This window comes from Solea solea, chromosome 4 (assembly GCF_958295425.1).
Source record: "Solea solea chromosome 4, fSolSol10.1, whole genome shotgun sequence".
NCBI classification, from domain to species: Eukaryota; Metazoa; Chordata; class Actinopteri; order Pleuronectiformes; family Soleidae; genus Solea; species Solea solea.
In genome coordinates this window covers 26,235,890-26,249,654 of record NC_081137.1, presented here as the reverse complement: position 1 = coordinate 26,249,654, position 13,765 = coordinate 26,235,890, and positions in this window count along the sequence as shown.

Sequence of the window (13,765 nt, the reverse complement as noted above, 5' to 3'; positions counted from 1 at the left end):
TCATTTTATATCTCCAGATTGTGGCTATGTTTGCACTGAGTGTGTTTCTTTAATTTCAACAATCTAGCCATAATGGTCTCCAACAACGGTGAACAAAACAAACGCCACAGAAGCTGCAGTGCAAACTCCACCCACCTATAGCTGCAGAGGAAAAACTACATGTCTACTACAAACTGCTTTCTATATTCCTTCCTGGTTGGATTTAAACACACATCTGCCAATTTATTAGGTACACATTTTCTGTTTATGAACACACTGATTGAAGGAGCCAATCACATGGCAGTAAGTCATTGCATTTAGGCAGGTAGACATGATCAGGACGCCCAAATCAAGTTCAAACAGACTATCAGCATTAGGAAGAAAGGTGATTCAAGGAGCTTTTAATGTGGCATGGTTACTGGTAGTATTTTTACAAACTGCTTGCACAACCACGGTGTGACAAACAGAAAATATCCAGTGATGCCATGTTGAGGTCAAAGATCAGCAGAAAGGCCATGCTAAGAAAGCAAAAGGAACTCAAATCAGCGCAACCAAAGTGTGCAGAACACCATCTGAAGGCACAACACATTGAACCTTGCCGAAAAATGACTGCCTCCGACGGGAACGCGCATCGGTTAAGAGGTAGTGAGCGTAGGTCTACTGGTAGATATAATTCTGTATACAGGGTACACCCTATAAGTCGTTGTTTGAAGGAGCGATACTGACCAAATTCATTGTACATGCACCTGTTTTCCTCGACTGCTAATGCTGAAAAGATAGAGAATGTAAGCCCTAACAATCCAGAGTTACAGGGTGCAGTCACTTCTCGGCAGGCCCTGCCGAAATGTGACAGCACCCTGTAACTCTTTATTGCAAGAAGCAATATTGACCAAATTCACTGTACATGCACCTGGTTTCCTCTACTTTCCTCTCCTCTACTGATTCTTCCAATTAGCCACTCACAGTGTGACTCCTGGCTGCTGAGTTAGTTAGCACCAGTTAGTTACTAGAAACCCAAGCCTTTTTAGATGATTTATATTAATAAATACACCATTAAATAATGACTTCAGTGTCATTAATTATTTAAATTAATAAATAGCCTTTTCAATAATTACTTACATCACATTGGTTTTCTTAGGTTACAAAATACTGACCTGGGTTTTTTTCGTCATCACTTAGTAACAACAATAATAATAATAATAATAATAAGAATAATATTCAGTGGAGCTCCACTTCAGGTTTTACTTGATACTCATTCCAAACTAAATGTTTATTTAAATATTAGTTTAAATGTCATATGATAAAAAAAAAGTGTTAAAGTTTGAGTGTACACTTACAATTAAGTGTTAAGTGTGTTTGTTTCTGTTTGGTTGTGATGACTTTCTGTTGTACTCACACCAGCAAACCGAATCCAGTTCAGTCCGTCCATGAATACCAGTCCGGGTTTTGTAGCAGGTTTGCGTTGATGCTGCAAACAGAGAGTGAGACACAAACAGGTGACTGTGATCGTTTCATTAAAGACAAGAGATGAGAAGAAGACTGATGTCAGTGAAGAAACAAGGAAACAAAGTAACGTCAAACTTACATCTGTGATCTGTCCCTCTGGTGCGGCTGTCAACACAGGAGTTTAAATATTGGCACAATGGTCAGCCAATCAGGTGTGAAAGCTTGAAATGTTTGGGGCGGGGCTTATTATTGAAAACATGTGCGCTGTGACTGAGGAGCCTGGTGGTTCAGTGGCTGCGGTGCGCGTTGAGCCGGAGTGTGGATATGGAGTGTGCGCCTGTGTGCCGCGCCACGCCGCGCGGCTTAAGTGAAGACCGACACGCGCCGGGCTGAGGTGGGATCCTGGCGGGGCCGGGCGCACCGCACTTCCTTGTATCTAAAAAAAAAGAAGAAAAGAATGCATTTGAAATTGTATTGTAGCTTGAGCATGCACATGAGTTCATTTGTCAATGTGTGCCGTGATTTCATAGCGCTGTCCACGGTGATGAAATGAGCCTCGGTGTCGGCAGGGTCACGGGGCCACCTCATTTTATATTTCCAGATTGTGGCTATGTTTGCACTGAGTGTGTTTCTTTCATTTCAACAATGTAGCCATAATGGTCTCTGGTTTTATGAAGTTAATGTTGAGAATGTATCTTGTCTGCGGGGAATGAGTTACTTCAACTTTAACCATTTAGGAAACCAATTAAGTTTATTAACTCAAACAATTTAAGCATACAAAAGTATTTGATTTGAGTACAAGTAACTCAAGTATTTGTTGTTAAAGTAACTTGGGTAAAGTGCATTGTACTAATTCCATTCAGTTAATGAAAACTACTAAGTATGTGACACTTATGTGAAACGGATTTATCTGAACTGAAATGATCTTCTTTATACAAATGTTAATACTTAAGTTGAATTGACTCTTTTCTTTCTACTAAATCAAATTATTACATTCTACTTCTGACAACTTCAAATGGAGAGCGTAGATCAGTGTGTGAGCCATTACAACCTGATTGTGAGGACCAGAGACACATGGTGAGTTTCAAAGGGAACTCCTGCAGGAACCTGATCTTCATTCACTACTGCCACCAGGGCCACTGCCCCTCTTGGGTTGCTTCCAACTCATCCTGAAAAGGGAACAAACACATGTTCAGTGTTTTCAGTGTATTCAGACAAATCATTCAACTTAAAAAAGAAAACATGATGTCATCATCACTACTTGCAATAGTCAAATAGAAGCACTGTCAATAAAAAGGTAAACATGTTGCATGTATTAGTTGTGAAATGTGGCGTTACACTGTACTCACATCTTATACCAAACTGAGAATACAAGTGCGTGTCCTCACTTAAACTGTGAGGACTGTACTCACGCCAGTAAACCGAATCCAGTCTGGGGTTTGTAGCAGGTTTGTAGGTTTGTGCGCCACGCCGCGCGGCTTAAGTCAAGACCGACACGCGCCAGGCCGAGGTGGGATCCTGGCGGGGCCGGGCGCACCGCACTTCCTTGTATCTAAAAAAAAAAAAGAATTCATTTGAAATTGTATTGTAGCTTGAGCATGCGCATGATTTTATTTGTCAATGTGTGCCGTGATTTCATAGCGCTGTCCACGGTGCTGAAATGAGCCTCGCTGTCATATTAAAACTCTTTTCCAGATGAGGCATTGCTACAACGATGACTTTGACAGTGTGTGGGTGTCACCATCCTCTTTCACTCACTTGAGCTTCACTAAAGAGTGCAGGTCGTCTCTCTTTTAGTTCGGCAAGGAGGAGCTGAATTCACAGTTTCTTCATGCCCGATTGCTGCATATGTTGATGGAGACCTGTGACATAAAACACAAAGAGCTACTGATGGTGCTACGTCTGTTTTTCACTAGACTACTCATAGATATCAGTACATCAACTGACAGTTAATGTATTATTTATTTGAACTTACAATTGTACATTTATATTCAAATACATACACAAATATGAAAGAACTGTACACTATAGTGGCGGTGATTGACTGAACATCATATGTTGGGTGCACATTTAAACACAGGATCCAGGCAGCTTTCCAAGTTGCAATATTTTATTTCCAAGTAAACGGTAGTCGGTGATGAGGGGTAATGGTGGATGATTCTGTCTACATGAAAATGATAAAGGAAATATTACAATCTAGAAAGTATCAAATATACAATAAGAAATTAGGTTGTCTTAGACTAACATCAATAATACATCCACTCTTACTTTCCTCTCTTTAGCAAAGGATTAAACTCAGGAATCTAGTATAATGACACACAAGCAATAAGTAAGTCTTCATACAAGATGTAGTATCAACCAAATGAAACATTAAATGAGTGAACGTCCATAAAACTCACAGCCAGTGTCCCTTTGTTCTCGTGGATTGTTTGGAGGGAAAATAGGGGGGTCAAAGGGCGGAAGGGGCGGGTTATATAGGATTAGGGGTGTGGTCCAGGTAGGTGTGCCAGTGATGAGGCAGGTGAGGAGGAGACTTGGGATTTTAACAAATACATATACAATGGCCGTGCCACTTTAAAATAAACCTAAAATTCGAAGGTAAAATCAATTATTAGTAATAATATACAAAGTGTTTACATTAAAAACAAAGTAACACGTCAACCACAAATCTATGGATCACACCAAGCATCTGTGAGACGTCTGAGCCAGCGGATCATTTCATCAGGACAGGCCGAGGTAACGCTGCTCTGCCCTGGGCACTGTGAGCACCGAGCGTCCGCAGAGGCGGAGCTGATCACCTCCGACAACGTACCGCGCTGAAATCAGTTCCAGGTTGGATATTCAACAGACATTCGCTCCAGATCCAACGGCACCCTCCTCCTTCTCCACCCCGAGATAGGTGCACGATCACGGCTTGTACAAAGTCCGACCCATCGCTCTCAACAACCGTGGTCTCATTTAGGGACCATCAACGAATTACCGTTAAAAATGGATTAAAAGAAATTATGGGAGGTACTAAAATGGAATAAAAAGAGGTGTGTCCTGACTAGGCAGTCTAGTACTATGTTTGTACACTCATTTGGAGTCTTTGGGTCACATTGCCTGGAAGCTATTGAGCTAAAATGCTAATATTTACATTATTAAAATTATAAAAAAAATAAATGAGGTAATTAAATATTAGTTTAATGTCATATGATCAAAATTAAAGTGTTAACGTTCGACTCTACACTTAGATCCAAGTGTTAAGTGTGTTTGCGGTTTGTTTCTGTCTGGTTGTGATGACTTTCTGTTGTACTCACGCCAGTAAACCGAATCCAGTCTGGGGTTTGTAGCAGGTTTGTACTGTAGCAGGTTTGCATTGGTGCTGCAAACAGAGAGTGAGACACAAACATGGGACTGTGATGGTTTCATTAAAGACAAGAGATGAGAAGAAGACTGGAGTCAGTGAGAAAACAAGGAAACAAAGTAACGTCAAACTTACGTCTGTGATCTGTCAGCATCTCCTCTCCCTCTGGTGCGGCTGTCAACACAGGAGTTTAAATATTGGCACAATGGTCAGTCAATCAGGTGTGAAAGCTTGAAATGTTTGGGGCGGGGCTTATTATTGAAAACATGTGCGCTGTGACTGAGGAGCCTGGTGGTTCAGTGGCTGCGGTGCGCGTTGAGCCGGAGTGTGGATATGGAGTGTGCGCCTGTGTGCCACGCCGCGCGGCTTAAGTGAAGACCGACACGCGCCGGGCTGAGGTGGGATCCTGGCGGGGCCGGGCGCACCGCACTTCCTTGTATCTAAAAAAAAAGAGAAAAGAATGCATTTGAAATTGTATTGTAGCTTGAGCATGCACATGAGTTCATTTGTCAATGTGTGCCGTGATTTCATAGCGCTGTCCACGGTGATGAAATGAGCCTCGGTGTCGGCAGCGTCACGGGGCCACCTCATTTTATATTTCCAGATTGTGGCTATGTTTGCACTGAGTGTGTTTCTTTCATTTCAACAATGTAGCCATAATGGTCTCTGGTTTTATGAAGTTAATGTTGAGAATGTGTCTTGTCTGCGGGGAATGAGTTACTTCAACTTTAACCATTTAGGAAACCAATTAAGTTTATTAACTCAAACAATTTAAGCATACAAAAGTATTTGATTTGAGTACAAGTAACTCAAGTATTTGTTGTTAAAGTCACTTGGGTAAAGTGCATTGTACTAATTCCATTCAGTTAATGAAAACTACTAAGTATGTGACACTTATGTGAAACGGATTTATCTGAACTGAAATGATCTTCTTTATACAAATGTTAATACTTAAGTTGAATTGACTCTTTTCTTTCTACTAAATCAAATTATTACATTCTACTTCTGACAACTTCAAATGGAGAGCGTAGATCAGTGTGTGAGCCATTACAACCTGATTGTGAGGACCAGAGACACATGGTGAGTTTCAAAGGGAACTCCTGCAGGAACCTGATCTTCATTCACTACTGCCACCAGGGCCACTGCCCCTCTTGGGTTGCTTCCAACTCATCCTGAAAAGGGAACAAACACATGTTCAGTGTTTTCAGTGTATTCAGACAAATCATTCAACTTAAAAAAGAAAACATGATGTCATCATCACTACTTGCGATGCAATAGTCAAATAGAAGCACTGTCAATAAAAAGGTAAACATGTTGCATGTATTATTTGTGAAATGTGGCGTTGTTTGTAGTTTAGTGTGTTTCCGCGTTTTCACGGCAGGGATGGCGTCTGCTGAGACGCTGGTTCCGCGGCTGCTGTGCGTTTGGCGCTGCGGCGGCGGTACGTGTCGTGTTTGCGCTGACTGTGTGCCCCGCCGCGCGGCTTAAGTGAGGACCGACACGCGCCGGGCCGAGGTGGGATCTCGGTGCCGTGTGCTGTGGCTGCGGTACGTGTGGCAACTGAGGAGCCTGGTGGTTCAGCGGCTGCGGTGCGCGTCGCGCCGTTGTGCGGATATGGAGGGTGCGCCTGTGCGCTGCGCCACGCCGCGCGGCTTAAGTGAATACCGACACGCGCCGGGCCGAGGCGGGGCCGGGCGCACCGCACTTTTTTTATGAAGTTAATGTTGAGAATGTATCTTGAATGTATCTCGGTTTGCGCGGGCTCCGTGGCTGCTGTGCGCTCCGTGCGCTCCGCGGCTGCGGTTCCGGTGCCGTGCGCTGCGGCGGCGGTACCTGTCGTAACTGGGGAGCCTTGTGGTTCCGCGGCCGCGGTGGGTGTCCTCACTTAAACTGTGAGGACTGTACTCAGGCCAGTAAACTAACCTGATCTTCATTCACTACTGCCACCAGGGCCACTGCCCCTCTTGGGTTGCTTCCAACTCATCCTGAAAAGGGAACAAACACATGTTCAGTGTTTTCAGTGTATTCAGACAAATCATTCAACTTAAAAAAGAAAACATGATGTCATCATCACTACTTGCGATGCAATAGTCAAATAGAAGCACTGTCAATAAAAAGGTAAACATGTTGCATGTATTATTTGTGAAATGTGGCGTTGTTTGTAGTTTAGTGTGTTTCCGCGTTTTCACGGCAGGGATGGCGTCTGCTGAGACGCTGGTTCCGCGGCTGCTGTGCGTTTGGCGCTGCGGCGGCGGTGCGTGTCCTCACTTAAACTGTGAGGACTGTACTCATGAGTTTATTTGTCAATGTGTGCCGTGATTTCATAGCGCTGTCCACGGTGCTGAAATGAGCCTCGGTGTCGGCAGCGTCACAGGGTGACCTCATTTTATATTTCCAGATTGTGGCTATGTTTGCACTGAGTGTGTTTCTTTAATTTCAACAATGTAGCCATAATGGTCTCCAACAACGGTGAACAAAACAAACGCCACAGAAGCTGCAGTGCAAACTCCACCCACCTATAGCTGCAGAGGAAAAACTACATGTCTACTATAAACTGCTTTCTATATTCCTTCCTGGTTGGATTTAAACACACATCTGCCAATTTATTAGGTACACATTTTCTGTTTATGAACACACTGATTGAAGGAGCCAATCACATGGCAGTAAGTCATTGCATTTAGGCAGGTAGACATGATCAGGACGCCCAAATCAAGTTCAAACAGACTATCAGCATTAGGAAGAAAGGTGATTCAAGGAGCTTTTAATGTGGCATGGTTACTGGTAGTATTTTTACAAACTGCTTGCACAACCACGGTGTGACAAACAGAAAATATCCAGTGATGCCATGTTGAGGTCAAAGATCAGCAGAAAGGCCATGCTAAGAAAGCAAAAGGAACTCAAATCAGCGCAACCAAAGTGTGCAGAACACCATCTGAAGGCACAACACATTGAACCTTGCCGAAAAATGACTGCCTCCGACGGGAACGCGCATCGGTTAAGAGGTAGTGAGCGTAGGTCTACTGGTAGATATAATACTGTATACAGGGTACACCCTATAAGTCGTTGTTTGAAGGAGCGATACTGACCAAATTCATTGTACATGCACCTGTTTTCCTCGACTGCTAATGCTGAAAAGATAGAGAATGTAAGCCCTAACAATCCAGAGTTACAGGGTGCAGTCACTTCTCGGCAGGCCCTGCCGAAATGTGACAGCACCCTGTAACTCTTTATTGCAAGAAGCAATATTGACCAAATTCACTGTACATGCACCTGGTTTCCTCTACTTTCCTCTCCTCTACTGATTCTTCCAATTAGCCACTCACAGTGTGACTCCTGGCTGCTGAGTTAGTTAGCACCAGTTAGTTACTAGAAACCCAAGCCTTTTTAGATGATTTATATTAATAAATACACCATTAAATAATGACTTCAGTGTCATTAATTATTTAAATTAATAAATAGCCTTTTCAATAATTACTTACATCACATTGGTTTTCTTAGGTTACAAAATACTGACCTGGGTTTTTTTCGTCATCACTTAGTAACAACAATAATAATAATAATAATAATAAGAATAATATTCAGTGGAGCTCCACTTCAGGTTTTACTTGATACTCATTCCAAACTAAATGTTTATTTAAATATTAGTTTAAATGTCATATGATTAAAAAAAAGTGTTAAAGTTTGAGTGTACACTTACAATTAAGTGTTAAGTGTGTTTGTTTCTGTTTGGTTGTGATGAGTTTCTGTTGTACTCACACCAGCAAACCGAATCCAGTTCAGTCCGTCCATGAATACCAGTCCGGGTTTTGTAGCAGGTTTGCGTTGATGCTGCAAACAGAGAGTGAGACACAAACAGGTGACTGTGATCGTTTCATTAAAGACAAGAGATGAGAAGAAGACTGATGTCAGTGAAGAAACAAGGAAACAAAGTAACGTCAAACTTACATCTGTGATCTGTCCCTCTGGTGCGGCTGTCAACACAGGAGTTTAAATATTGGCACAATGGTCAGCCAATCAGGTGTGAAAGCTTGAAATGTTTGGGGCGGGGCTTATTATTGAAAACATGTGCGCTGTGACTGAGGAGCCTGGTGGTTCAGTGGCTGCGGTGCGCGATGAGCCGGAGTGTGGATATGGAGTGTGCGCCTGTGTGCCGCGCCACGCCGCGCGGCTTAAGTGAAGACCGACACGCGCCGGGCTGAGGTGGGATCCTGGCGGGGCCGGGCGCACCGCACTTCCTTGTATCTAAAAAAAAAGAAGAAAAGAATGCATTTGAAATTGTATTGTAGCTTGAGCATGCACATGAGTTCATTTGTCAATGTGTGCCGTGATTTCATAGCGCTGTCCACGGTGATGAAATGAGCCTCGGTGTCGGCAGGGTCACGGGGCCACCTCATTTTATATTTCCAGATTGTGGCTATGTTTGCACTGAGTGTGTTTCTTTCATTTCAACAATGTAGCCATAATGGTCTCTGGTTTTATGAAGTTAATGTTGAGAATGTATCTTGTCTGCGGGGAATGAGTTACTTCAACTTTAACCATTTAGGAAACCAATTAAGTTTATTAACTCAAACAATTTAAGAATACAAAAGTATTTGATTTGAGTACAAGTAACTCAAGTATTTGTTGTTAAAGTAACTTGGGTAAAGTGCATTGTACTAATTCCATTCAGTTAATGAAAACTACTAAGTATGTGACACTTATGTGAAACGGATTTATCTGAACTGAAATGATCTTCTTTATACAAATGTTAATACTTAAGTTGAATTGACTCTTTTCTTTCTACTAAATCAAATTATTACATTCTACTTCTGACAACTTCAAATGGAGAGCGTAGATCAGTGTGTGAGCCATTACAACCTGATTGTGAGGACCAGAGACACATGGTGAGTTTCAAAGGGAACTCCTGCAGGAACCTGATCTTCATTCACTACTGCCACCAGGGCCACTGCCCCTCTTGGGTTGCTTCCAACTCATCCTGAAAAGGGAACAAACACATGTTCAGTGTTTTCAGTGTATTCAGACAAATCATTCAACTTAAAAAAGAAAACATGATGTCATCATCACTACTTGCGATGCAATAGTCAAATAGAAGCACTGTCAATAAAAAGGTAAACATGTTGCATGTATTATTTGTGAAATGTGGCGTTGTTTGTAGTTTAGTGTCTTTCCGCGTTTTCACGGCAGGGATGGCGTCTGCTGAGACGCTGGTTCCGCGGCTGCTGTGCGTTTGGCGCTGCGGCGGCGGTGCGTGTCCTCACTTAAACTGTGAGGACTGTACTCATGAGTTTATTTGTCAATGTGTGCCGTGATTTCATAGCGCTGTCCACGGTGCTGAAATGAGCCTCGGTGTCGGCAGCGTCACAGGGTGACCTCATTTTATATTTCCAGATTGTGGCTATGTTTGCACTGAGTGTGTTTCTTTAATTTCAACAATGTAGCCATAATGGTCTCCAACAACGGTGAACAAAACAAACGCCACAGAAGCTGCAGTGCAAACTCCACCCACCTATAGCTGCAGAGGAAAAACTACATGTCTACTATAAACTGCTTTCTATATTCCTTCCTGGTTGGATTTAAACACACATCTGCCAATTTATTAGGTACACATTTTCTGTTTATGAACACACTGATTGAAGGAGCCAATCACATGGCAGTAAGTCATTGCATTTAGGCAGGTAGACATGATCAGGACGCCCAAATCAAGTTCAAACAGACTATCAGCATTAGGAAGAAAGGTGATTCAAGGAGCTTTTAATGTGGCATGGTTACTGGTAGTATTTTTACAAACTGCTTGCACAACCACGGTGTGACAAACAGAAAATATCCAGTGATGCCATGTTGAGGTCAAAGATCAGCAGAAAGGCCATGCTAAGAAAGCAAAAGGAACTCAAATCAGCGCAACCAAAGTGTGCAGAACACCATCTGAAGGCACAACACATTGAACCTTGCCGAAAAATGACTGCCTCCGACGGGAACGCGCATCGGTTAAGAGGTAGTGAGCGTAGGTCTACTGGTAGATATAATACTGTATACAGGGTACACCCTATAAGTCGTTGTTTGAAGGAGCGATACTGACCAAATTCATTGTACATGCACCTGTTTTCCTCGACTGCTAATGCTGAAAAGATAGAGAATGTAAGCCCGAACAATCCAGAGTTACAGGGTGCAGTCACTTCTCGGCAGGCCCTGCCGAAATGTGACAGCACCCTGTAACTCTTTATTGCAAGAAGCAATATTGACCAAATTCACTGTACATGCACCTGGTTTCCTCTACTTTCCTCTCCTCTACTGATTCTTCCAATTAGCCACTCACAGTGTGACTCCTGGCTGCTGAGTTAGTTAGCACCAGTTAGTTACTAGAAACCCAAGCCTTTTTAGATGATTTATATTAATAAATACACCATTAAATAATGACTTAAGTGTCATTAATTATTTAAATTAATAAATAGCCTTTTCAATAATTACTTACATCACATTGGTTTTCTTAGGTTACAAAATACTGACCTGGGTTTTTTTCGTCATCACTTAGTAACAACAATAATAATAAGAATAATATTCAGTGGAGCTCCACTTCAGGTTTTACTTGATACTCATTCCAAACTAAATGTTTATTTAAATATTAGTTTAAATGTCATATGATAAAAAAAAAGTGTTAAAGTTTGAGTGTACACTTACAATTAAGTGTTAAGTGTGTTTGTTTCTGTTTGGTTGTGATGACTTTCTGTTGTACTCACACCAGCAAACCGAATCCAGTTCAGTCCGTCCATGAATACCAGTCCGGGTTTTGTAGCAGGTTTGCGTTGATGCTGCAAACAGAGAGTGAGACACAAACAGGTGACTGTGATCGTTTCATTAAAGACAAGAGATGAGAAGAAGACTGATGTCAGTGAAGAAACAAGGAAACAAAGTAACGTCAAACTTACATCTGTGATCTGTCCCTCTGGTGCGGCTGTCAACACAGGAGTTTAAATATTGGCACAATGGTCAGCCAATCAGGTGTGAAAGCTTGAAATGTTTGGGGCGGGGCTTATTATTGAAAACATGTGCGCTGTGACTGAGGAGCCTGGTGGTTCAGTGGCTGCGGTGCGCGTTGAGCCGGAGTGTGGATATGGAGTGTGCGCCTGTGTGCCGCGCCACGCTGCGCGGCTTAAGTGAAGACCGACACGCGCCGGGCTGAGGTGGGATCCTGGCGGGGCCGGGCCCACCGCACTTCCTTGTATCTAAAGAAAAAAAGAAAAGAATGCATTTGAAATTGTATTGTAGCTTGAGCATGCACATGAGTTCATTTGTCAATGTGTGCCGTGATTTCATAGCGCTGTCCACGGTGATGAAATGAGCCTCGGTGTCGGCAGGGTCACGGGGCCACCTCATTTTATATTTCCAGATTGTGGCTATGTTTGCACTGAGTGTGTTTCTTTCATTTCAACAATGTAGCCATAATGGTCTCTGGTTTTATGAAGTTAATGTTGAGAATGTATCTTGTCTGCGGGGAATGAGTTACTTCAACTTTAACCATTTAGGAAACCAATTAAGTTTATTAACTCAAACAATTTAAGCATACAAAAGTATTTGATTTGAGTACAAGTAACTCAAGTATTTGTTGTTAAAGTAACTTGGGTAAAGTGCATTGTACTAATTCCATTCAGTTAATGAAAACTACTAAGTATGTGACACTTATGTGAAACGGATTTATCTGAACTGAAATGATCTTCTTTATACAAATGTTAATACTTAAGTTGAATTGACTCTTTTCTTTCTACTAAATCAAATTATTACATTCTACTTCTGACAACTTCAAATGGAGAGCGTAGATCAGTGTGTGAGCCATTACAACCTGATTGTGAGGACCAGAGACACATGGTGAGTTTCAAAGGGAACTCCTGCAGGAACCTGATCTTCATTCACTACTGCCACCAGGGCCACTGCCCCTCTTGGGTTGCTTCCAACTCATCCTGAAAAGGGAACAAACACATGTTCAGTGTTTTCAGTGTATTCAGACAAATCATTCAACTTAAAAAAGAAAACATGATGTCATCATCACTACTTGCAATAGTCAAATAGAAGCACTGTCAATAAAAAGGTAAACATGTTGCATGTATTAGTTGTGAAATGTGGCGTTACACTGTACTCACATCTTATACCAAACTGAGAATACAAGTGCGTGTCCTCACTTAAACTGTGAGGACTGTACTCACGCCAGTAAACCGAATCCAGTCTGGGGTTTGTAGCAGGTTTGTAGGTTTGTGCGCCACGCCGCGCGGCTTAAGTCAAGACCGACACGCGCCAGGCCGAGGTGGGATCCTGGCGGGGCCGGGCGCACCGCACTTCCTTGTATCTAAAAAAAAAAAAGAATTCATTTGAAATTGTATTGTAGCTTGAGCATGCGCATGATTTTATTTGTCAATGTGTGCCGTGATTTCATAGCGCTGTCCACGGTGCTGAAATGAGCCTCGCTGTCATATTAAAACTCTTTTCCAGATGAGGCATTGCTACAACGATGACTTTGACAGTGTGTGGGTGTCACCATCCTCTTTCACTCACTTGAGCTTCACTAAAGAGTGCAGGTCGTCTCTCTTTTAGTTCGGCAAGGAGGAGCTGAATTCACAGTTTCTTCATGCCCGAGTGCTGCATATGTTGATGGAGACCTGTGACATAAAACACAAAGAGCTACTGATGGTGCTACGTCTGTTTTTCACTAGACTACTCATAGATATCAGTACATCAACTGACAGTTAATGTATTATTTATTTGAACTTACAATTGTACATTTATATTCAAATACATACACAAATATGAAAGAACTGTACACTATAGTGGCGGTGATTGACTGAACATCATATGTTGGGTGCACATTTAAACACAGGATCCAGGCAGCTTTCCAAGTTGCAATATTTTATTTCCAAGTAAACGGTAGTCGGTGATGAGGGGTAATGGTGGATGATTCTGTCTACATGAAAATGATAAAGGAAATATTACAATCTAGAAAGTATCAAA